General features: G+C 33.8%; 1 protein-coding gene and 1 long non-coding RNA gene across 4 annotated transcripts in view; one reads left to right on the top strand and one right to left on the bottom strand.

Annotated features, from left to right (window-relative positions):
• The window catches only part of LOC123262259 (beta-1-syntrophin), a 126,377-nt gene that overhangs the window by 61,757 nt on the left and 37,639 nt on the right, over window positions 1-26,981 (bottom strand). The gene's annotated exons all lie outside the window — the stretch shown is intronic.
• On the top strand, window positions 7,112-26,111 carry LOC123262260. Its single transcript, XR_006508896.1, has 3 exons — window positions 7,112-7,121; window positions 10,290-10,302; window positions 25,942-26,111. It is a non-coding gene; the product is annotated as an uncharacterized LOC123262260 (long non-coding RNA).

The following is a 26,981-nucleotide window of genomic DNA, read 5'->3' as shown; positions in this document are numbered from 1 at the left end:
CCAAATAAATATTTCATTCTATATTTTCCGAGTTTTTTTTTTTTTTTTTTTTTAAACCCCCAGAGTTTTAGAAGACGGGAAATAATTTACGAGGAGTAATTAAATAAAAATGTGACAAATGATGGCATTTGTTGAATTTTTGAGACCCTAAAGACTGGCGGGCTGGAGGGAGTGGGGTGGGAGCCAAAACTAAAGTCGTAAAAGGAGAATCAACGATCTCACATCGGTTTTCTCTTAAACTTTTCACTGGTAGTCTGGAAAGTACGTTAGCAGTAGTTGCTTCAGCTAGTACTCGAGTTTACACGTAGTTGATGTCTTACGTAACATTACCACCTGATAAAAGGGTGACAAGGTTAATTCCCACCATTCCCTCTTATTTCCTTCCTCCTTTTATTGCCAGAATGCCTCGTAAAAACTGCGCTTACAAATATACACGGTGTCGTAGGTGTGAGTTCTGAATGTGAATGTGAATGTGAAAGAGCATACACCCGACATTTTCTACTGCTCGCTATAAATTTAATGACTACTCGTAAAAACCGCATTCTCGTTTATTCCGAAGAACTCACAGGTTACACTGATGATACTCCACATGTAATTCACTAATTAAATTATAACAATAATGCTGCTCATCAAATATCATTTCGTTATTAACTTTTCTACCAAGTTACTAAAAATAGTTATTTCATAATTTTATGGAACTTACTAATTTTTTTTTCTCTGTACTCTAGTTGGATTCCAGGAGAGTAAAATGCAATTTTAATTATGGTTTTTCCGCAAAATGGATGTTTTTCGACTGATTAATTAATTAATTAATTTTTATTATAATGAAAATGAACAATCTGGAAAGCTGTTGACCCTGCAAAACACATCTGAAAGTTTTATCTATTTTCAACCTCAAAAAGTTCTAAAATTATAAATTTCTGTGCGTTTTAAATTAAAAAAAATTCTATAAGTTATCTATAACAGCGCTTTTTATAATATTTTTGAAACCAAAAATATTGGTAACATTCCTAATCACGAAAACACATGTATAACATGTGTTAATAGCATCTAAATTATGCAAACATTTACCAAGTGGATCAACACCGTCTCTACAAATCTAAATATTTAATAACTATTACCCATTATGCGAAATGTATAATCGAGTGTATTCGTATGTACACCCATCACTCACTTTCATCGCCGTAGCTTAATGAATAATTACACTTTGAATCTGCGTGCAAATACAAATGATTTCGAGCTGAGCCATACCAGTTAATTCTATCGAGCGGCGTATAATCCCATATAATGCTCCCATAATATAGCCAGCAAACGGGTAAAATAGAGCTATCTAGCATTCACTGGGCCAAAAATAGCCTGATTGCATGTGGCTCAAATCTGATTCGAAAATGAATCACCAATTGGTAATTCCATCATCTAGCATCTTGCTCGCAATGAACAAACAGACTGTTGATTGACTTTAGATCGAGTGATGTAAGCCGACAGAGTAACCACTTCCGGATCTTGACCATCGGGGGCAGATAGGGGCTTGATAACAGCTCGATGCCGGACACGGTAGACTGTAGCTTCAACAAACAGAGTGGTAGGAGAATCTGGCTCTAGGAAGAGGCTTACACGCCCGTCTGCATTCATAATCACCGTTTCAGATCTGACGTCTTGTGTACCTACCACCCTCTGCCTTCAACCACTATCACTGTGAGCATAACTACGGAACCCCTCCCTTCCACTATGGCTCCCAAAGAGGCTCTTTGGCCCCGGGCTTTTGTAGTAGGTCTGACGAAGCCTCTACCCGCTGAGATTCAATTCTGTTGAATCTCCAGACCAGACAGTTTACATCCACAATACAGTTTACATCCAGCCTTGGATAGAGAAGGGTTGGTTGGTTGGTTGGTTGGTTGGTTGGTTGGAGCTGTAGTTGAATTTCGGGTGCAGCCAAGTGAACTCTCCATTGGAGATAGGCGAAGGCAATGGTGATCACAGAGAAGTTGCTGCTAGATGGTTTAAGTGCCCGTCGATAAGATAACGCAGCTTGGTTCGTTGGTTGGTTGGTCCCTCGAGCCGGGTAGTTGGGAGCCAATTAATTCGCGACAGAAGAGTGAGCTCGGTAAACAGGCTCCAGAAATTAAAAGCTATTTGTCACGCGGCCTAGCAGGTAGATGACTGGAAGAGCAAGTAGGAGGACAAGAGGAGAAGAGGAGTCGAGAATACTGAGATCTGCCGGCGTTGAATTAAGATTAGGATGATATACTCTCTTATAGCATCCTTCTGAAATTGAGTTTAAGTTCAGCACCGGGCGAAATTATTCCGAGGGGTATTTTACAGCTCGCCAACGCGACGAACATGGGCTTGTATGTGTACTGATAAATAACTAACTAACTTGGGCATGAGTTATGATATCAATCAACTAATACCTTCTGCTGATTGGTAATTAATTAATATCTTTTATTTATCTTGTGGTTAGATACTTTTAAATAAAGATAAGAATTCTGTGATATTTAGTTGGAACTTTTTGTAGATTTTAAGGTACTTTATTTTTAGTACCATTTGTTTGTTGAAAGTATTGATTAGAAGCCGTGTAATTAATTGCTAGTAGAAAAAAAAAAAAAAAAAAAAAAAAAAAAAGTTAATCTGTTAATTTTCGAGCAAAAACTTTTCCTGGTAGTAATTTTAATTTTAATTCATTTCGTTGCTCTTAAGTTAATGCAATTTGCCTTGCAAGGGCGAGAATTGTTATTATTTAGATAAACTCGAGTGAAGCATTAAAACAAAGCGAAGTAATGATAAATAAAAGCAAAAACAAAAAAGTAAGAAAAGCTAGCAGGTGTATGGAGAGATAATGAAGCTCACCTGGCAGCAATTCACATCAATAATAACCTGGGCCGAGTACACAATTCACGAGGTCAGGAATTTATAGTACCGAGTAAAGCAAAACAGAGTTTAAGTGTAGCTGGGAAAAGATAAAAAGCCGTAAAGCCGTAGCCGTAGCCCTGGTGAGTAATATTGCATTACACAAGTGAATTAGAGTGAGAGGGGCATGTGAGGAAGAGTAGAGTCATCGATGAAGGGTGGAGGGTAAAACTGGTAACCATAAACCAAAAGAAAGACTGAGAAGGAGAGCGAGATGATAGAGGTCGTACCACCCTTAATAGCAGGCGCTATGTGGCTATGTGGGCCAGTGGAAACCAGGCTGGAAATAACTGAATGCCGATAAAGGCACCTGGCGCTTACCGTTCATCGACCACTCGCCTCTATACACTTAACTCCCACGTTTACTCTTTTATAAACTTTTTTCATTAATATTTCATGCATATCCAATCTATTTTATTTGTCAATTTCACTTTTTATGCGATAGACTTTCTATACGCCACTATTTTTACTGATGAATTAATAATTACGCGGAAAAAGTGCTCGATTCAAGGAAATTTTTTCTATTTTAATCTTTATTCAATTTAGTATTTAATTGATCAAATAATTAAAACTCTAGAATGAATAACAGAAAATTTTCCAGAAAAATTAGTCTTATTCTAGAAAAATGAGCTCAATTTTTAAATCGTGACAACCGGATACAAAATATATTTTGTTGGATCAAAATACTTTTTCTATCAGTGTAGCTTGACAATTTACTCAGTTTAGAATTTTTTTTTTTTTTTTTGTTTTAAGAAAAAAAAAACCTAGATTGAAAGATAGTACGTTTCCTATTTCACGTATGAAAGGTAATCTGCGTGCCGGAAAGACGGAGAAACTATGTAACGATCCATATGTCGGTAAGTTTTTATGTGTATGTGTATGTAGAAACAGAAAAAGATATCGCATTGAAGGCTATAAAAGTTATCGGGTCTGTATGTACGTGACGAATTTACAAAAGTACTCGTGTACTGTGTCACCACCCCTTTCTTGGTTCTTTCACGAGAGCAAACGGGGTCGTTACTACTCTGGATGGGGGAGTGAGATTCACCCGACCGCGGGCTCGTTAAAACTTGAATTACCCAATCCGAGCGTTATCAAGAATTCGTAACTATCCTCGTCTTCCAATTAGCGATATTTGAAACTTTTTACATTTTTCTCCGCTCACAAGATAATTATTATTTTACTAATATTTTCAGTGGTGAATCGAGAAAAGCTTACAATTTTTTCTCAATTACCAAAGTGCATGACAATGCCGAGATGAATCAAGTTAAAAAGCTCCCCTTCCGAGTACTCGGAAAATAAAAATACTAAACTGGGTCGAATAACAAAGGAACACTGCTACACGCTGAGATGGAATTCGGTCAGACTAACAGACTGTGAAAATTCACAATTTGTGAAGCAATTTAAAATACTATTCAACGGTTCTAAGCTTTTTTCACTCCTTATAAGTATATTATTCATCTCTCACTCTGCATAAATTAATAATTTCTTTTTTTATTTCTTATAAAAATTCATTTAAATATTTTAATTGACTAAAAAATTTTTATTTTCTTATTTAACAAGTAAAAATCGTTCAAAAATTAAAGAAATTAATTTTTTATCACATAATGTCAATTTGACAAGTTATAATCAAATATTGCAATAAATATTTTGTAAATAATAAATACTAAAACACTCAACCAGTAATACAATGTAGTGAATAATCGACAAGAATAGAAAATGTACAACCCCAGTAAATAAAATAACTATACTAGCAACTAGAACTATAGACAAGCGATAAAAAATAAATCCGTTCTACTTATACTTAGTGAGTGTACTTGGGCAGTAATTCGTAAATAAGTTAAACGTGGCGCTTGTAGTTAGGGTCGAGTGAAGCCTACCGGGTACTCAAGGCCTTGCGAGCTTCTCTCTGTCATAGGGAACTTACACGGTAAGAACAAGAACAGCAATAACAACAAGTACAAGAACAAGAACGATATAAACGACTTTTACTGGAGGAATCTAAACCACCAACCACTATCACTTGGTACAGAGTAGACTACACACTAAGTAGATGCACATAAGCATAAATACAACATTACGCGTACCACGTGCGCCATAAGCACCAGATGGCGGTACACATATTCCTCAATCCATATCACACACATCCACTTTACTTGGTTCTCCTCTTAATAATTAATAAGCTTAATAATGTACGACATCTTCATTAGCACGCTCAGAAATTTTTCTAATGTTAAAACTAAATTTTCAAAAGACTGTCAAAGTACGTAATAGACACATAAACTATCAAAAATTAGCTGATGCATTTTTTAAACATTCCAAAAAGTAGCTAAAAATAATGGTGTCTAGACTAAAAAAAATAAATTCATCATCGGTAAGGTTTTAGTTTTTTCATAAACCTTGTTATATGTGCTTTACCTGTCAAAATCACGCTTAATTTTTTTATTTGAGACCATTTTAGCCGAGGATTAATTGAATTTAAAATTTATTAAATTTTTGGATTGGTTCGTAGAAAAAACTAATTTCTCAATTTTTCCGTGATTTAGAGAAAATATAAAAATAATGCGGCGCTTTTCAGCCACTTAAAAGTCTGTCTAAAGTGATCAATACCCTAATACAATCTCTTGTAGTATAGAAACCGATATAAGAATGAGAGTAAGAAAAAAAAAAGAAGAAAAGATAAAATCGATTTATCGAAGCGAAGGAAACCGTGCATTTAAGTTAGGTGTTCGTGTCCAGAAGGGTAGTAAATATCTTTAGCCTCCTATCATCCCCAATGCCACTTGAATCGTGTTACTCCTTCCCTTTTGTATTTTTTTATTTTGTTATTTTGTTATTTTGTTATTTCTCCGGGTCTCAACCACCATGTTAATTGAATGCGCCCCGTAAATAAACCTGGTTTTGGCTTAAATTCTCCTTGTTGATACTTTAAAAGCCTTAAGAAGCCACGGAAAATGGAGACATCTAAATCCCCACTTTAATGCGTTTCTTATTTATTCTATTCGTGTTTCTTTCGACATTACTCCTTTTAAGACTTTAATGTAGATTTTTATCTTTACACACTTATTATTTTCACCTTCTGATAAATATTACATAAAATTTTAAAATTAAAAATAATAAAAAACTCGACACCCAAAACAAAAGTTCATTTAACTTCTGCAGAGTTTCCATTTGAAAACAAAAAATCCCAAAGTTGTATGATTATGGGTGTGAATTCATTATAAGAGAATCAAAAACAGAGCCGCGATGAAGCATCGAAAGCAGGTATAGACATGTAGGTGTCTTTTGTTGAGAGCATAGCATTAGCAGCTCTATTTCAACCAGGAGCAGAAACAGTTCCTCTTCTCTATCTCAAGCGTGCGTACTCCCGTCGGAGAGTTAGTTTTGAGCCGCAAGTGAATGAGTTCACCAACCCCGTGTTAACAAACAGGTAAACCGAAAGCCGGCAACATTGAATACCAACACTTGGCTTATGCTCTGTTTAATTTCGACATACTACTGCTTCACACAAAGAATACCACTGCACGGCGTTAACTTTAAGCTCAATCTCGAGCTCCTGTCGGTATCATCCATAATGAAAGTTATACTCGATTGGATGATGGGATTCTAAGGAAGGGATTGAAGCAGCTGCTGTTTCTGCTTTTACTATGGAGCATAGTTATCAGTAGTTGGACGATAGTTGATAGTGTCAAGGCGATCGAATGTCAAGGAACATGGAAACTAATCTCTGTCCCGAAGACAAAGCTCCGACATTGTCATATCGCTCGAGGATAACTATATGACAACAGCGCGTTCCGATTCACCCTAGCGTTGTTCTAAGGAGAAGGATGTGCCGAGACACTGTAGCCGTCGGTTCAGGTGGCTCACATCAAAGGACTGCCAGCTTCCTGTGCTGAGCTGGGTTTCTGGACAGTTGTTGCCTCTATGGTTATAGTTTCATCATATTTCCCAGGGGTCCTGGCTAATGTCTTTGAATATCATATCATCTATATCATCCACCCTATTGCTACTGTCCAAGTTTACAGGATACGCCACACGCTGACAACCCAAATTCACTTTTCCGTTTTTGGAAGAAAGTTTTACTTTGCTGCTTGACGGCCTTTGACAATCTTCTGGATCGATGATACAGTCTATAGAGCATATTTCAACTCCCATAGCCAGCAAGCGTTCAAATATTAGAAAATTAAAATTATAAAACAATTTATTTTAATACAGTTAGGGAGCTTCATAGAAAGCAGGTAGTTTAAAATTTAGTGAAAAAATGTATTCAATGGAATTCAAATTACCAATTAATAATGATTTTGTAAATTAATCCATTAACAGACACTGAAATTTTACTGTCAAAGTTAATTTAATCTAAATGGATTAAAATTTGTTGATTTAAAAAGCATTTTAAATTAACAATGAGCTTAAGTAGTGTTAATTTATTTGAGTGCTCGAGTTATTTGACATCCGTTTTCTATCAATGGTTGACCTTTTTCCGATCGAACACTGTTAAAAATTTATGCTTTCCCGGGAAAATGGCAAACAGCTATTACAGTTCATTTATAATTTGAGTAGAAAATTAAAATTTATTTATCCTAATAAACTATCGGATATTTAAAAAAAAATCCCAAGGTTTCGGTACAAGACAAAACTTGTTTAGCTCACTAATTAACAATTTTTTTCCAACTTTTAACACCTCAGCCGAGAGGAATAATACCAGCCTTATTCATGGTACTTGAATAAATAAATTAAAAATATTTTGAATAAGAAAAATAATGAAAGAGGTGAAGAAATAGAAAAACTGTGAGTTTGAGGAAGTAAAACATTATTTAGATGGTTTTTGTCTTGACTATTCATGAGTGGAGTTTATTATCTCGCTGAAAGATGGATGAACATGGGGGAAGTAGTGTGTTATGCACACATCAATGCTGCCTAGATGTGGTGATGTATGAAGCAAAGTGTTACGGCGAGAAGAATATGGAGAGCACCCATTCAGTGTAATATAATGCAGACCCTCTTTCTCTTTCCGACAGCCCGGAGCATTTTAGCATTGACGGGAGGGGAAAAGCGTCTAGTCTGATGGTCTAGTCGTATTGTGTCTTCATATTAATAGAAGCGAAAATAAAAATAAAACTACAACGATCAGTAATTTTTAATAATTAATTATCCAGAGTTGAGCTGACGCTTGATACTCATACTTGACCGTAATGTTCGAGTAAAGTGAGGGAATGAAATATTTTTTTTTGATCTGCTCCTGGCGGACTGAATAGACAAACTGTCAAACGGAATATCGGCGATTCGTTACTCCCCGGCGGTATTATGTAGAGTTTAGTACGTCGGCTGACAAGACTAGAGAGACTGGATAAGAGAATTACTACGACTAGGACTACGTGACAGGCTCGCCCCGCGGGTTAAACTGTGATTGACCGTTTAATCGACGCTTTAATTAAATCCTCGAGAGAAACACCGCATCTGCAGCGGATGTATTCTGGACTATATGCTCTAGTTCGGGTCCATCTTCTGGGCTTCTCTGCTCCTGTCTTAACAGTCTAACAATCTACGCTACGTTTAATGGTCATGTCCAACTTGTTTTCCATCCTATGTATAATTACATTCATTGATTTTATATTATCTTTGTTTAATTTGCTGGTGATACTACAGGAAGTAATTTTTACTAATTAAAATCTTGTTAAAGTTAATTAATTTTATTATTCCAAAATTTTAGCGATTTTCAGATTCTTTGCCCTAAATTATTAATTATAAATAAAAAAAAAAAGGACTGAGTATAAATTCGGTGTATTAAATAACATCGGATATACGTATTTTAACTCGGAAAAAACTAGCTTATCCCAGAAATAAAATCCTCGAGGAAATCGAATCGCTGGATAGGAAGATAAAACGAAATAAAAGAGCATCTCGCATAATAAACACATAACAGAACCCAGAAGGGAGCGAGAAACAGAACTAGAAACAGAGAAAGAGAAAGAGGGTTTGAGAAAGCGGCATGTTAACCGAGGAATTCGAGGCAATTCCACGCCGAATGCAATGCCTTCCCAATTCTCAATATACCTTGAAGCTTGAGCTGGAAGCTTGAAGCTTCCGTCTTAGATCTTTAATGAGAAGCTTTTGCCCTTCAGGGCTCACTAGGCATACCAAACATTCTGGTAATATTCGGGGTCTCTCTCAAAACCATTGCCGGGTTGTATTCTATTCCACAGTCCTGATTAATTTGAATTAATTATCACTTATTGCTTATTACAAATAGGTGAATAGATAGACAGACAGAGGAAGAATAGGAGAAAGGAAGAGAGGAATGCTTATATTTATTTAGTAGCTCTATTTACGGCCTAATTATATTGTAATTCATAAATTACTCGATGCATGATATGAATATACATAATCAGGAGCGGAGCGTGTTTGAATAACATGACAAATTAATCAATGAAAATTACATTTGAATTCTATGATGATAATAATTTTAACCGCAAGCAGTAGCTCTTGAATCCAACAATTACAGCCGACGCTGTCACTTGTCACATGAATCTATGTGTGACTTGGCTGTCTAAAAGCGCTTGCATCCATTCAAATTTAATGCACGGAATTAAATTAACAATTATGCGATATGTGAATAATCACCTTCATTTCTCATTTTGATAATTCACTTTTTTATTAATTACCTTTATTTTATTTCCTACTATTTACTTTCTCTCTTTTTACTTTTAGGTTATATCAGTCTCATTTGATTCGAGAGAATAACTTTCTTAGTTTAAAACTTTTCTACTTGATTCAAGACAATAAAACAGTAATAAAATAGTAAATTAATTATGCATTTCAATTTTCCGCGTAACAAAAATAAATACCGGATAATTAAAGCCAAAAACATTCAATTATTAACTATACAAATCTGACATAATGCTGGTAAATTAATAACCTCAAAATCTCTTATTAACCTTTTCAAATTAGTTAATAATTAACTTTTATAATAATTTCCTCCGAATAATTAACAGGAGTCGAGACAATTACTTAAAACAAAAAAAAAAATGAATAAATAAAACAATTTAACGAATCGGTGAATTATTTATTAAAATTAATTTTCTTGCTTACGAAAACTTGAAGCTTAATTTGAATAGACTAATTAGAGGAAAATAAAATAACATGGCAGGAATAGAATGAAGGATGAAGGAAACTGAAAACAAAAGGACGAAATAATATTAGTGTAGATTGTCAAGTGGCATTCTATCGCGAGTGAAATAGATAGCAAGTGAATTATTGTTGTACAAGCATCTCCTGGCCCCCAGCCCCGGATTCCTAGCTCGCCCTTTAGCAAGCTTCCCACGTAAACTGAATAGAGCTGCGCAGGTTTTGCGCGATGCAATCGATTACATTTTTCCCGTAAGGTACACCTGCTTTGTATCAATTCTCGATAAAAAGCTCAAATCTCTTCAGTCGTCAGGACAAAATCTCAAAAATGGGGAAAATTTATTTAAATCAATTTAGATTAAAAAATGTATTTAAATTATCTGAGAAGGAATCAAAATTGTGTTAAATGTTACATGAGAAAATGATAATTAAACCGAGTAACTTTGATCAAGGTTCGTAAATTCTTAGTTGCTTGCTCGAGTACAAACTGCTGTACACTGCAAGAGTTGAAGTAGAAGCGGCTAAACTACTGGTAGACCTAAACCCTACGCCAGGATTCGGTGTGGAGGTGCCACTAAAGCTCAGCTAAATTAACGTTTCGTGTAAACAGAGAAAGGGTAAGCGTTGTCTCAAAGTAGTTTGCTTGTCTTCAACCGGCTCATCTAAATCTTCTGCCCTTGGTTACCAGAATGGACAATTCAGAAGCTCTGTATTTTATTAAGTACATACACTTTGTACATAACAACTCCAGAAAGACAATCAACTTTTCTGAAACTTTAATTGCTGATTATTCCGCTGTTTTATAGGATTTGCTGTGGTTTTCAACTTGACGCTTTGAAAATTAGGAATTTTTTACCGATTATTGTGTTAAATATAAAAAAATTCATAAGAATCATATTAGTCTGAAATCTGAAGTTTTAATGAATAAAAACTTGGCAATTATAATTTTAAAGATCAATATTGTTGAGCATAATAAAGACTAACGGCATTAATGAAACTCTAAGACAATAATTAACGAATTAACAAGAAGTGTAAAGGGGAAAATTTTGTCCAGACGGAGGTAATGAAGTTGTATAATCCAATTGACCCGAATCATCCGGTAATCTCACTCTTTTCGAAGCTCTGAGAGTTGAGTAAACGTCACCCTGGGATGCTTTGCTGGGGAAACTCCTGTTCAGAATCTTTAGAATCCTTCTTAACTCGAGGTTGTAGGCTTTGTATCTCCGCTCGTTTCTTCTCCAGCCAAGTCTTTAGCTCCCTGGAAAAGGGTGAGCGAGTCAAGGATGAGCAAGTACCTCTTTTCGCGTTCGTCAACGAGATCGAATAAAATTAGGACAAAAGTGGATTATCAGTCAACGAAGGTCGAAGGAAACTCTGCCAAAAGGATTTCTTGCGCTTTTCTCTTCTCCTTCTTCTGTATATTTTCCTCAAGGATTTTACTCAAGAGGATCATTCAATTATTGTCACTGTGATAACTCACTGCGTCTTTATTAATTTCTTTTTTTCTGTATATTTTTACACTGTATTTGTGAATAATTATTTTAATTTTTTACAGTAATTTGTAGATTAAATTTTTAGTCGTGTAAAAATTTTGGTTAAATACAAAAATAAAACTAAACACGTAAATAAATAGCGAAATTAATAATTGTCGGTGGAAAAAATTGGTATAAATAAGCGAAATTTACAGCAGCACATTTAATTCGGAGAGTGAAAAAAAAAAAAAATGAAAAATGTTTGAGTGATTTTATGTGGAGCAGATGCAGGATCTAGACTCAGTGTAACTATAACTATAACGGGAGGTTTGTAGAGATATTATTGTGAATTTAATAGCAATGAAGAGGAAATAAATATGTAGAGAGAGGCGGAAAAAAGAGCACGAGCAAAATGTTGAAATGAACAGAATTACTAACAGTAATTTGTCGACAATAAAACGATAAATCGTCAGGGATTTCGGTGGGATGCTGCGCAAAAGGGAAAGAGAGCCTCGCGAAATAAAGAGATGAAGTCTAGTCGGAATAACCGGAATTTATTTTATATAAAATAAAAAATAGTTGCGATTCTAGATAACGAGAGTGACTCAACAAAAAGTGAGGAATTACTATGCTGTACTACACTTTGTAGTTGATTGTTTTTTTTTAATTTTTTTTAAATTCACGAGCGTTTCTGACAACTAAATAATGAGATTTTCGGGTGGATGATTGAAATTTTTTTTCCCGTGCTTCGAATTAATATTTCATTCCTTCATTCCCAGATCAAAGCTCCACTACTTAATTTTTTTCATCAAGAATAAGGAAAAATTTTTTAATTTTTGATTAGATGAAAGTTTTCGGTTTTAATTACTCAAAAGTTAATTAGACTCATTTATAAAAATCACCCCCGTTTCGAGGAACAAATTAAATCCATATAATAGCAATGAATTTACCGACAACTGCACGCACTCAGGCTTCAACCGGTGTCACGCTGACAGTTTTAATAAAACCAAATCACCCTCAGTAGCTCCCACCGCTGACACCGCCATCGCTAACACCCGCAGACTACCGGCATCGGCCTATAACCTGCGGTATTAACCCCATGGCGAGCACGTTTCCGGAAAATCCCTCAGTTTTCATCCACTCGCTCTCTATCTCTCTCTCTCTCTCTCTCTCCCTTTCACTCGATCGAGTCTTTAACCAATTCACCGCTACCCGCATTTTCCATTCAACAATCTAACCACTGAATTTTTTTTACATCAAAACTTTTTTGGTTAAAATCACTCTGACGAAATAATTAAATGTTTTTAATTAATTTGTAATATTAATTTTTTTTTTTAATATTGAAGTCTTCTTAATCTTTTAATTTGACGTTACTGTTTATTGGAAATTTTAATTAACGATTAACAGTAAAAGTTAAAATGTCAATTCACATAAAGTACAAGAACAATTAATAATAATATCCATTATAAAAAAGCAATAAATCTCTTAAAAAATGAATAAAAGTATTAATAATAAATAATAAGCTTTGCTTCTGATAGTTGAAAAAAAAAAAAAAAAAAAAAGTATAATTACATAACATCGATGTTTGATTCATGATTCTGTAGAGGGAGAGCAACAGCAAGTTGTTGTAAGCAGAAGCATTATTGATTTTCGATATTAATATCTGGAAATACTCTGTCCTACAGGAGCCACCGATATGAATCTCGTCAACTAGAAGAAGCTTTTTGTAATTATATTTCTAGCATCAACTTTAATATTTCCCGACATTTAAAAACATTTTTTCTTGATTTAATCATACTATAAATAGAACGGAGATATACGCATAAGCTCAGTAGTAAATTTATTAAAAAAGATCAATGGATCAAAAGTATAAAAATTCGGTAAATAATCGTGGTAAAAAAGCAGGACGCCGTAAATACAAATGGAACGGAATAAGTGTGAAGGAGAGCGCTTTTCTCGAGATATATTTTTTAGCTCTATTTATTTTTTTTATTCATTTTAAGTTTCTTTCGCTTTGTCACCATAATTCTTTTCCTCAGTATCCTGAAGCCACTGAACCGATATATCTTGTTTAAAGTTATCGGCTAGCTAGTTATCCTGAGTGATTGCTTCTTAGGCAGGTACATTCCGCCACCACCGACAAACTCCCTGCGCCATTTGTGCCATCCTACTCGACTATTCTTATTCGGTCTCCCTTTTTTCCTTCTCCCCTTACTTTTCCTAGCTCTCACTCTTCTCGCCTTTATTTTACTCAGGACTCAAGACTACTTGACTCTGGGTACGCTTTACTCTAAAGCTTTTTCCACTATTTTCTGCAGCCGTAGGGACGATAAGAGAGATAAGTCACGATTTAGAAATGTCTGATTTGTAGAAATGAGATAATAGACTATTTTTAGCTATTTATTTTTTTTTTCTCACGACTTTTTAGAGTTTTTTCATTGTCGATAATTATGTTTAATTTTAAATATTAACAATAGTATGAAAGAAAAACATAGCTTTTATACTTCAAAATTATTGTTGTTACGTTTTTTTTTTTTTTTAATTTCTCCAGCAGTTTACTTGGCATGTATTCTTACTCACGGTTAACTTACATTACTGTGCTCGCTCATACTTAATGCTCACACGGGCACATAAACTTTGATATTATACGACGATAGATCAGAAACACATGCACGAAGCACGGAGTTTCCTACTATACCGAAAGTTGAAGCATATAATTTAACGTACCGCCCCACTACGTTCTCCACACAACACACTATACACTATTTCATCCAGAGACTCAGCTCAAACATTTTTCCCCTTGAGACTAATCTAAATTTTCGAAAAGTTATAATCAAACAGTGTACCGTGCTTGGCTACTGAGAAGTGCCAAGTGGGAACTCGAGCAAGAAGCAGAGCCCGTTTTTTTTTAAGAGAATAATATAGTATTCAAAGTTTTAATAATTTACCGTTTATATAATCAGACATATACTATACCTATATACCTATGTATAATTGAGTGTCTGACCAAGCGTGCCATTTATCATTGGGTAGATTGCTAACTAATTGGATTCTCCTTACTTTCCCAATTCAAAATGGCGAAACTTTTGGAAGTTTGAATTGCCGAACCATACACAAGTCTGCAGTTATAGTTTTAATCATTATACCTACTGATAAGTTATTATTCCGTTTCACATCATTCATTCGCTTTAGTTCGTACTTTTTATCCTACCGAAAATCACAAGATAAATTTTCCCAGTTGTCAAAAGAAAAAAAAATCTTGGATCAAGAAAAATATTCTTTTGAAATTACTTTTCAATAAATATTCAAGTTTTTTAGTTCTATTAATTAAAAAAAAAAATTAAGAGAATTAAGAGAAAGAGCTTTTTTAGTCCAAGAACAAATTTTTGATGATCAAAATGTCTTGGTGTAAGTAAACCTTCGTTTCTGCGTGAAAAAAGTAAAATCCCGGCTTTTCAGTAATTAAAAATATATTTAACGACTCAAGTACAAGGGTTTGAATTGAAGCCTAGAAAATTACCTCGTAAGAACTTAACTCTCGGAGCCGTTAGCTCCCCGGTTGTAAATGTACGTGTGTGCTCTCTGCTGTGTCGCGTTAGGTAATTTTCCGCTGTCGCTCGCCACCAAGAACTAGTTGCGCGCGAAAAACTCTCTTGCATTATTATTGTTATTATTATTATCATTATTCCACCCTTTTTTCTCGTAACTTCGGGTTGTTTGTTTTGAGCAGTCCTCCCCCTTTCCCTTTCTCGCGAACAAGCGTATAGATGTCTACCTCGAACATTTTTCTTTGTGGCCTGGTAAGCCGGTTTCCGTCCGCTGGAAACTCCATGCATAGGTTAGTACTGAGGGTAACACCAGGGTGACGTCTATATATTTTTTCATTCAGAAAATATTTATCCCGCGGAATAATTTTTTCATTTTCTTTTTTTTTTCAAAATTGTTCAACTCAATAAATAAATTTTAATTTATTTCATTTCATTTGATTATTGGGTATGCATTGGAACAGATCGCGCAGATGTGTCTCGCACTTACCACCCAAGAGATTCTTCAGCTCGTTCATTCCCCTGGAGTACCGCCAGACACCTGCGAGCCAACGAGCCAACGAGCGACAAGGGGGGTCGAGAACACGAGTCGCAGAGTAAGAAATAGAGAAGGAGTAAGAGTAAAACTAAAACCGGAGAAAGATAGAGAGAGAGAGAGAGAGAGAGAAAGTAGAGCGTCAGTCGCAAATAAAACATCCCCACGTTTCTTCACCCTCGACTCACTTTAACTCCACACTGCGACGCCGTTATTTCACATACGCTCCTCTTGGCTCTCCTCCTGCTCATCCCTTTTTTTTTATCCCGTGGCCTTCTTTTTATTTCACTCGTTTCCTTTTTTTTCTCACTCCAGACACAAACTCGTTCCCCCGCCTCACACGGCGCATCATTCAAGTCTCGAGGTATTTTCTCTCCCCCATTGTTACTTGCTGAATTTTATGCCGACGCGTTTTTTTATTTTCTCTTTTTTTTTTTCTACTATTATTATTTTCAACTTCTCGATTTAATGTCAGACACTAATGAGATATTTTAAGATAAAATTTTCTTCAATGTTTTTTATTTTTAAATTACAACTAACTTTTTTTCGAGACTTAAATTTTTGTTGTAATTTTTTTTTTATGATGAAAAATTTATTTTGACGTGATTGATGAAAAAGTTTATTATCAGCTGAAAAGTAAACAGGCGATTGATTTTATTAATATTTGGGGTGAATCGAGAGAAGTGAGAGGAGGAAGAGAAGAAGGTAACTCGGTAAATCGAATCAAAAGATTAGTGTGCTTTGAAATGCCAGTTATTCTTTGGTTTTATGTCTCTTGGGATCGGTACGCTCCATTACTCGCGACATTCTCGACGGGGATAAATATTATGAAGACAAAAGATTCTGGTGTGCTTGCCGGTGATATATACACCCGGCTGCATTGCACCCAATGTGAAACCTTCCTCGGATTATACCGTTATGAGATAAAAATATATTATATATACATGTGATATATGTATTAACTGCGCTGAGGGGCTAAATCTTGTAAAAAATTCTAATGATAGTAAACGTCTCAAATACTTTACAGAGACACTTTTTTACTGTTAATATTTATGGAGTTATATATGGTTTTATTCCTAATTTTATTTTGTGAGTAACTCTGTGATAATTTAATATTTTATAACTTTATTCAAAATTCAAAGAGGATTAAGATGTTTTGATACTATGACTAACTTTTAAGTACCATTAGGCTCATATCTAAGAAAATTACAACTACTAATGTAATAATCAATAAATAAATAAATGAATAATAATAACAATAAAATTAAAAATTAATTCAAATAAAACGCATAATTTAATAAAAACAGTTGATGAACTTTTCGCCGTTTTTTTCATTAAAGTATTTAGTAAACAATAACAATGATGATAATATTAGTAAGAACAACAGTAATAGTAATGATAGAAATAAAAATAAAAACAACAAAGTAAATAAAACAAAAGAGCGGGAAACGCGAAAAAGTTTTTAGTGACCAGAGTAAATGTAGAAAACAGTTTTAAACAAAAACAACAAGTATAAAATAGACAGAAAAAAAAGAAAAAAAAGGATATCCCTAAAAATAAAAAAGTAGTTGGACTAGAGCCGTGGAATTGCTTGTTTTAAGCTATTAGCAAACTTTACAAAGTCACAAGCGATTACACAATTATTATTCGATTCTGGTTTACGCGTTACGCTCCGGTAACCTGCCTGCTTTCGCTCACTTTTTTCAAAAGAAACTCCTTCAACAACTCCTTCGAGACCTCCAATTAAAAATTTGCCCGAGTGCTGCCGCCTGCTGCCCTCTTCAAGAAAAACAAATTTTTTTTATTTTTCATTTTATTATTTCGCTTTCCAGAAACTTTCAAACACTCAATCACTCTGAATTATGGACACGGAGGTTTTTAATAAGAGCCTAGAGAGAAATGATGATAATAATAATTGAAAATTTTTAAATTAAAAAATTAAATTATTGTAGGTATATTTTCACAATAAATGAATAATTGCGGGAGGGACGGTTTTAAATTCGAGTTCCTCGGGTTTAATTGCGCGAATAATCTGAAAAAGGAACAGCAGAATTTTTATTATAGTTTTATCGGGTTTTATCATCAAGATGTTTTATCAAAGCTGTGAAATTTCTCGGACCATTTGAAGCGATTTCTGAACGACTATCTGCGTCGTAGTCCGCTCGATACTTCCCAGCTTTTATTTTATTTTTATTTTTAGTAGCACTGCGGGTATACGCGCACATTTATGGGGAATAAAAGTCTGAGGACCCTAACTCGGATTACACCGAGCCGGGGCCTGGGGCAACTTCAGGCGGCGTTAGGCTAAGCAACTTCCAGTAGTAAGAGTATTCCCAGTTGGTCATATCACTAAAACCAGACTTCTATGACACTAAAACAGCGTGAATTTTAAGGCTAAGGCTTGCTACGTCGTCACCGAATAGTTAACGGGGTGTTACCTTTTAATGACAGCTTTCAGTACAATGAATAATTTTTAGGATTTTTCTGATAAATTTCTACACAAAACTCAGTTTTAATAAACTCAATAAGGGGAAAGTATTAATTTTCAATCAATTAAGCTTTTAAATTTTCTTATAATAAAAAGTGATAACAATCGCTAATTGTATTTTTTTGTAATAAAAATTTAATGACTGGTGACCTGAAACTTGTGCATTATGAATTTCAAACACGGTTTAGCGGGTCAGTATTTCTGATAATTTGAATACCAAAAACAACCAAGCTTCGATCCCTTAACTTTAGTTCTAGCTTTAACTTTAACTTTAAATCCGTACCGAGGCAGATCCTCAACTTGCTGCGGAAAATATAAAAAACGTGACGCGATATCCAGCTAAATTAAAAAGCTTTGAAGTTACAGCGCCAGTTATATTCATAAAAAGTAAAAACATTTGAGCTTTGAAAAAGTATTTCATCATTTCGGAATTGATGCTACAAGGTATAATTTTACATTTTTTTCTGGATTAAGTTATGTACAAAAAAAGTATTATCTGATCAAAATGACAATGCAATGAAGAAAGAAAAATATTTTAAGTGAATAATTAAAATAATTGGATATACCCAAAATAAAACATTTTTTGTAAAAAATATGCTACGAAAAAATTTAATTTTTTACAATTACAGCGGATACTTTACTGCTACTAGTGGCTGTTGTGACAACTTGTCCTCTGATTACAAGGACAAAGGTTCAATGGAAGTAAAAACTCTAAAAATGCGACGGCGTTTGGCGGAAAAAACAAAAAACTGAACAAAGAAGATTCAAAGGAACAAGAATTATCGTATTTACTTTCATTTTTAATTAGATGCGCTGTAATTAATTTTTTTTATGAGAAATTCATCTGGAGTGGGAGTAAATGGTTTGCTCAAATGTAAGGAGAAAAATAATAGAAGAGCAAATCGAGGAAGTGTAAGCGGAGGAAGCTTCCCTTCTTTATAATTTACGGTGACAAACGGAGTAAAGAGTGTGTTATTTCATCCAAATTTTCACGCTGTCATGCTCCTCCAGTGTTAAGGAAAAATTTTGTGAATAACCGTTGTTCGGGTTTTGTAAATTATGTTTAAAGAAAATTTTTCCACTTGCTATTGAATATCGTAGAATTTTGATTTGATGGAAAAAGTTGACAGATTCGAAAAATTACTATCCGACTAAAGTTAATCTAACTTTTTCTATTGTTATATGACGCGGCGAAATGAAAGAAATTTATGAGCTTAAGAAGAGAACAAGAAAATTGTGTGAAAATGAGGTTTCTCAAAATACTGGAAAAAAATTGATTAGATTTTGTGTGCGCATTTTTTTAACATTAACATTTTAATAATTTAATAAAAAATAATTGAAAAATTGGTTTTTCCCCTTGAATTTTCCCAAAAATTCGTTTCTACCGAGTTAATAACGCTTTGGTACTTTTCCATAAATTCACGGCAAAATAGTTGGGACAAGAAAAGAATTACCTGTCTATGTGTCTCGAAGTTTATCTCAAAGTCCATTATTCAAGAGAAATAACAAGTAAAGCCAGAGAAAAAGGGAAAGAGGGAAAACGATAAGTACCCAGGTATATTTATTTATTTCACCAGTTGTAGTTGTTATTGTTTTGCTTAGAGCTCGGAGCTTGAAGCTCGGCATGTCCAGAAAAATAAAAAACTGTCCATCATCATGTCACGGGTGCTTTCTCATCTATTGTTTCATCTTTCATTTACTCCTGATACTTATTACCACTATTTACTTTAACCGGTGAGAGAGTACTAGTTCCAGTTCCAGTTCCAGTTTCAGATAATGGATGTTGTATTTTAGGTGAACGTGTGTGTATGTTCATTTTCCACTATCCACCACTCCGTTGGTGCTTTTTTATCTCTCATTTTCTCAGTCAGTTGTTTCTGTAATGCAAGAGAGGGAGAATCTTTCAGAGAGAAAGGGCCTCTTGGCAGAGATCGAAAGTCCTAGAGAATGAACTAGACTACCAGGCAATCAGTCAGGGTAAATAACGAGGTACAACTCCACTCAGACACACTCTATATCCTGGATACATTATTATTTTATTACTGTTACTTATACAACAATTAGTTAATTGAGTTATAGTATCATTATTTTGCTTCAAGCTCTTATTGAAAATTTTTATCTGGCTGATTATATGCTTATATGCACTACTGATTCTTTTTTAATAATTTTATTTAATAATTACAATCATTTTTTTCACGATAATTAATATATCTTATCAATTCACGTCAATTAATATAATATATTAATATATCTACACATTTATATTTTTAATTTTTAATTTAAGATCAATTAAAGTATCTTTTAAATTAAATTTAATGTTTATTTAATAATCTGCTAATAGTAAAAATAATAAAAAAAATAAAAAAAAAAAAGGAAATAATTAATTAGTGTGAGTAATTCAAAGAAAACAAAGTGATTATTGTCATTGCGCTAAAAGTAAACATTAGTTCGGTAGAAGGCAAAGGCAGAAGTAAATATAAAGGTAAAGGATTGACTAGCCGTAGCACCCTTGCTAATTAACTTGAAATGTACTTACTGAAAACAACGAGTTAATGGAGTCACGTGGCCGTCACTGACTTAACAGTTGCGCCTCGACATATACATGTAATATATACAGACATACAAAACATATAAGCTCGGAAGTATAAACGGCACAGTATAGTGTCTAGTGCAGAGTCGTGCTTTCGTCATCATTGCCGCTTGCCACGAAATTCACTCTAATTGGTTAACTCGAGTACACTCGTTCAAAAAGTGACACGAAACAACCGACAGTTAAATACAGGGCACGTGTCCTTGCGAGTTTAATAAAATAAAATAAAATAATAAAATACAGTTCTGGTATTTTGTTTTATTTTTTATTCCATTTGCGCTGATACTTTCATGGGTTTTGTTTTGGCCATATGTCACGGGATTAATTTATATTTTGGACTTTTATTGTTATTTTTGACACGGACATTAATGGGCAATGGGCATTGGGGTTTCTTGTGTCGGTGTCGGTGTCAAAACCCGAAGCAAAGCGCTCTTTCAATTCCTACACCACCAATATAACGGTATGGAGTGAATGGAGCTCTGAATTATAAATGGGGATGAATTATGTCGCGCACGAGAAGTACCAACGCACTGAATTATTACCGCGGCAGTGAGCTTGCGCATTGACTTTCGGAATAAAAAGTTGCTTTTTTTTTTGGCGTTTTTACTTCTGTAAGTTTTTTTTAAATTTTTTTTCCATTGATTCGGTAGAATTATTAACTCTATTCATTATATTGCGATTAATATCAACATTTTTTAGTGCTCAAAATTAATATTGTCTGGGAGTCATCTTTTTTTTTATATAAATAAAGTTTAACAATTAAACAATTTGTATAACAAGTTTATAACAATGAAAAGCCAGTAATTTATTTCGATAAAATTTTTTGAGGTTAGTTGATCGACAATAATTAAGGTCGGTGGGTTTTTGATAAGTTGAAACTCGTGGGCATTTCCTAATCGACGATTTCGCTCGAGGGCGGATGTCGAGGAATGGGAAAATCCTGCTGACTCTGCGTCCGGATTTCCCAGCTCAGTGTGTGTGAGGGAGGAAAAGAGCTCCCCACTGGGCCTCCTGTTGCCCGAGAGAGACGGTCTACACCCGAGCGAGAACCGGATTCAAGCAAGAACGGCAAAGATCAAGTGGATTCGTCCTTTCACACTGTCTGGGATTCCACCCCACAAATTTTTCACTTTTTTATTTTTACTTTTTACCCGACTCTTTTCTCTTTTACTTACATCCAAAATTTTTGCTAAGCGTACTTACATCAAAAGCATCAGTTGATATACTACTGACTCGACACTTTTTTTACTCCCCTCCTCTTCCTCTATCTTTTCCTCCTTTTAATAATTCCCCTAGAGTTATTTTATATTTTATATAGCGCTGCTTCACAAATAAAAATAACCTTCCCGTTTTTTATCTCCGAATCGTTAACACAAGTGCTGAATAACTTTAATACAATCTCAATTTAATGCTAATAATTCCTATCCTATATTTTTAACACTTATATTTTACTCTCGGTAAAATATTTATTTTTAAATAATCAACTCTTATCTTCGGCTATAAATATATCGCGCTGCTAATGCCAAAAAAGCGAATAAAAAGATTTCTTTTCCTCCAATCACCGTAAGTATATTGATTCAATTAACATTTCACGGAAGCGCCGAAAATAAACTTTCAAATATATCTTTATAATATTATAATAATTAGAAAATCCCAGAATATTCTTAATTGAATTTCAATAATTATTCAAATTTTACAACGCTAAAATAGACGATGGTCGAACATCTTGATTTGAAGAGTCAAACTAAGTTTAGCTTTCAATCTCTTGAACTAAAATTATCAAAATCGATCAATTTTGAATATCCAACCTCTACGGCTGTTTAAAATAATTTATTTCTCCATCCATATTCATCGTTATCACAAACTGAAATAAAATGTCATCTCGAGGATCGAAATAATACAGACGATACCACAGATCATAATAGACAAGTGATTAAATACCGGTGATTTAATAATCTCATTTAAATAGAATAATGTAATAATTAAAATTCTTTATTATAATTTACTTGTGTCACCTTGTACTTCATTCGATAAAAAATTAATCATATAAATTTCTAGTGTGATGTTCGTTAAGAATTTATTTGTTAAATATTACAAATCTTTTATAATAGTAAAAAATATTTCTATCAGTGGAATTTTATCTATGGTAATAAGCGCATAAAAATAATATTGATCTATCGGAGTGTATTAATTCAAACTGATAATATCTGATCCGGATCATGATAAGATTCCTCCTACCCCGGAGCTAAGTGGTCAAGCATAGGGGATCGTTAATGCGATGATAAACCGGATAGATTGTAAGATGAGTTTACGGATCAAGGACGAAGGAAATGATGATAATGCGATAAGGTATTCATGATCAAACACCCCAACCCCCGTGACATTATCTTGGACCCTCCAAATGGGATTAAATAAACAGAAATTTGAGGAACTAAACAAAAAACAACGAGTAGATAAATTTTTGGTATGAAAGTTCTTAAGAAGTTCCGTTTTTTTTTTTTTTTTTTTTTTTTTTTTTTTTTTTTTTTTTCCAGACTGTTTCGTGAATGCTTCAAAGTTCATTTCATTAAAAGGAATATTATCTTTCGTTATATGTAGACTTTACTTTGTAAGATAAAGGATCTCTGGGAGGACGGACTTGCTCTCCGAAACTCGAATTTCCTGCCTCGCGATGCCTGTCGACACGCAAGACACAATCTGAAGAAGCTGCGTCTCTTCTAGTAGTAGTAGTAGTAGTAGTAGTTGTAGAGGTAGTTCCTGCCGCGTGCCTCGGACAGACTCAACAATAAGACAATAGCGAGCGAATTTACAATAGAAACCACGGTGTCGCCTACTACCTGGCTCCCGTTCTCATTATTCGCGTTTCAACAGCACAAAACCCGCGAGAAACACCGCGATGATGGATCTCCGTTAACTTTTAAAAGTTTTTATTGTCAACCACATGAAGACACGTATTCACTAACTTGCTTTAATTTATTGCTTTATTTTATTTAAATATTATTGTTTTATATAACAAAAGTCAAACTCACTTTAGTTGACCGACGGGTTCATTTTTTATTAAAGAGACTACAACTTCAGATAGTATTTACTTATTTTTTTTCAGTGAGATTCTATCCTTTGTTTATTTTTCAATTGTGTTGTTTATTTACTTTAAGAAAATTCGTTTACATTTTAATTTTCTACAATGACGATTTTAGTTATTTTTGAAAACATAAGCGATTATTCCGAATCGATTAAAAAAAAGAAAATGAACAGTTCTATTACATCAATCTAATAAAAAAATTTATTGAAATATAATAGAACTCCTCGAAAAAAAAATCAATTTCGATTAAAACTCGATAACGAGTTATTTAAATTGGAACATTTGCCAGAATAGAACAAATATAATTGTAACAAAAAAAAAAAGTTCTCCCAAATGGTGATAATTATAAAAGTACCTGTCGCAGATATGATAAAAATAATGATACAGAGCAGAATAATGATAAATAAGCAGAGTTTTAAAAAAGGATTTCTACCTCTGGTACTGGAATACCCATGATAACAATAATATCCAGCATACACTCTTTGGTTATTCAAATGAAAAGCTCAATGGTGAAAATGAGAGGAGAATAAATCCCCGAAGGAATCCTAGAAAGGGATATATATATACATTTATAGCTTCGCCGAAGGATGAGGAAGTGAAACGGATAAAGCTGGGGAGATTTCCACGGAAGTTGCCGAAACGATTGGGACAGCAGAGGGAGAGAGAGAGAGAGAGAGCCGGATTTAAAGGGGTGCTGAATGAAAGGAATCGAGGCGACGGCGATGCCGAGGTTGAGGGTGATCTATTGCTCGGTGTAGTTACTCAGTAAGAGGTGAGGGCGATTAAGGCCGACGTGGTGCTTTCACTCAGAGACCGTAAGAGAAGATATAAGAGAAAATCAGAAATCAGGAATCTGAAATTCGGAGGTGGCTCGGGGCTACCGGAAGGAATCTTGTTCAACGCCCTTTACTTGACCCGAAAGTTCGGCAGCTTGTCTTGCTCCGGCGCTTTCACCCGGGGAACAAATACCGACAGCCTGATGCTGAAGCTTGCCGTTCGAGGAATTAATTCCAAGTTTGGTTCACGGGTGATGGACGCCGGTTAGATTTCGTTTCTATTGTGGTGAGTGAGGGTCGGTTTTTTTTTGTTTTTAACATTTCAATCCAAAGTTAAATTTCTGAAGAAAATTTTAAAATCTATCCCGAACATAATAAAAATTTCAATTAATAAAAATAAAATTCCATTAACTGTCAATCTATAAAATAGTTCAAAAGTATCATTTATAAAAGTCATTACAAAATAAATATTATAATATTATTTGAAAGAAAATTTGATGTCTCAATTCAATATGATGAATATCATAATTTTTTCAGTATATATCATTTTTATTATACAAAAAAAAAAAAAAGAAGAAAAAAAAGAAGAAGAATATACGATACTATAAAGTATTTTATAGGGAGAAAATAAAAAAGTGAGAAAGCTGAAGGAACATATCTACGAAATGTTTTTTCGATCTCTTTCTACTCACATTACTTTTATTCCAGCAAGCAGCTTATATCCTACCCAACCTCCCTGCTCTACTTTTCCCTGGTCTCACACCATACCAGTGCAGCCAGAAGAAAAAAGGGACGACAGGATGCTCTACTCTTTCATCTTTAGGACATCTATGTCATGTGCCGTGCGATCAGATACGCCGATGGGTTTTTGAGAGCTAATATACCGTTGGGGAAAAAGTTTTTCAGCGACAAATAAACAGCTTTGTAATTGAAATTATAATTAAAAATCTTTTTAATTTCATAAATGCATATCGATTTTTAAGAGTGTACTTTCATCTTGTATCCTTTTATTGAAATGAATATTGCCAGCGGAAACAATAGCAATCTATTGGAATAAGCAGTTTTCGTAGTATTTTGTATTGGACTATTCCTGAATCTAGAGTAGAGAAGTCGGGATTGTGTTCAGTCATCCGATAAACCAGTATCGGGAATCGAGATTCTTTAAAAACCACAAGGGAATCTCATTGTTAGAGTCAACTAGAATGCGAATGTATAGTCATAGATTTTACTTGTTTTTTTTTTTTTTTTTATTTTTGATAAATCGAAACAGGAATTTTTAATAATTTAAAATATGCCCGGTCAATATTGACCATTTGAAATATTTCTTCTCCGATAAATTTTTCCCGTTTTTGTTAAGAAATTTTTTCAATTTAAATTGTTGAAAAATATGTCTATTTAATTTTTTTAATGAATTCTTGAAGCATAATGCACGGAGAAAAAAGTATTGCTATTATAGCGATCCAGTGGATCGTGAACGAAGTATCGTGTTTAGCTCAAAACAGTATTGTAATATTCACCATACGAATACAGTTATGCTCGAAACAGTGAATACTGAATACCACGCTCAACTGTATAGTGAATATCTCAAAACGCTTTCTTACTACAGCGAAACGGATCGTGATTATCACTATCCACGACGCGTTCAGCGCCACCACACATAACCATCAAGTCTAAAACTTACGAGTTTATTTATTTACAATTTTGGTAATGAAATAGCGATAATTTCACCAATTTATATTAACAGCGGTATGGACAATTGGGTTGTTGATAAATTACTCGAGTGGAATCTTCAAAAAACTCGTGTCGTTTTTTGAAGGTCTAGTAAAGAAATAAATCCTCCTATGTTAACTGTGTTAATGCTGTGTCCGTGGTTATTGTATATAATTCTACTGCGTTGATAAAGAAAAACAATGAAAATTATATATTGTATTAAATAAATAACATTTGTGTTTTCATAAAAGGTTTTTTTAGCATAAATAATTTGATCCCATACTACTTTACGCAAAAAAATGTTATTTTTTTTATAAAGTACATGGAGTAATAAAGAAGTAAAAATTCCATTAAAAAATATTTTTCTTATGATAAAAATAATTGCGTATTTTTAATAAATATATCAATAATACAAATTTCTAGAATAATATTTTTAAAAATAAAAAAAAAAAGTCATATAAAATAAATTCCAACTGTTGTCAGTCATTTTAAACCTAACCTAATTCTTGACTGTCATATAAACTACACAAAAATTTTAAACTAATCAAGCTATAAAAGGAATTCGTATTTATGTTTAAAACAATAATATACGAAAAAACTAAAAATAAAAAATAATCTGCAATAACATATAATTAACATTTAATCAAAAACAACTAATAATCATCTATAAACCATAGCAATATAGATATTCGATAGACGAATCCATGTGGATCGTGATAATCACGATCCACTAGATTGGACATATGCGCGT

This window comes from Cotesia glomerata, linkage group LG3 (genome assembly GCF_020080835.1).
Source record: "Cotesia glomerata isolate CgM1 linkage group LG3, MPM_Cglom_v2.3, whole genome shotgun sequence".
NCBI classification, from domain to species: Eukaryota; Metazoa; Arthropoda; class Insecta; order Hymenoptera; family Braconidae; genus Cotesia; species Cotesia glomerata.
The sequence above is the reverse complement of the archived record's forward strand: the minus strand, read 5'-3'. Positions and strand labels throughout refer to the sequence as shown.